Source organism: Schistocerca cancellata, chromosome 5 (genome assembly GCF_023864275.1).
Source record: "Schistocerca cancellata isolate TAMUIC-IGC-003103 chromosome 5, iqSchCanc2.1, whole genome shotgun sequence".
Lineage (NCBI taxonomy): Eukaryota > Metazoa > Arthropoda > Insecta > Orthoptera > Acrididae > Schistocerca > Schistocerca cancellata.
Window position 1 is genome coordinate 136,159,636 of NC_064630.1, and position 551 is coordinate 136,160,186.

Consider the following 551-nt stretch of genomic DNA (forward strand, 5'->3'; position numbering starts at 1 on the left):
GCTGCATTTTCCACTAGTTGACCCGTGCGCGCGGTCGCACTGTGCCGGACAAAACGAGGTCCGACAACATATTACGACGTACCCCATGACTTTTGTCATTACAGCGTATAGCTGTACAATGCCGGCTGCATTTTCCACTAGTTGACCCGTGCGCGCGGTCGCACTGTGCCGGACAAAACGAGGTCCGACAACATATTACGACGTACCCCATGACTTTTGTCATTACAGCGTATAGCTGTACAATGCCGGCTGCATTTTCCACTAGTTGACCCGTGCGCGCGGTCGCACTGTGCCGGACAAAACGAGGTCCGACAACATATTACGACGTACCCCATGACTTTTGTCATTACAGCGTATAGCTGTACAATGCCGGCTGCATTTTCCACTAGTTGACCCGTGCGCGCGGTCGCACTGTGCCGGACAAAACGAGGTCCGACAACATATTACGACGTACCCCATGACTTTTGTCATTACAGCGTATAGCTGTACAATGCCGGCTGCATTTTCCACTAGTTGACCCGTGCGCGCGGTCGCACTGTGCCGGACAAAAC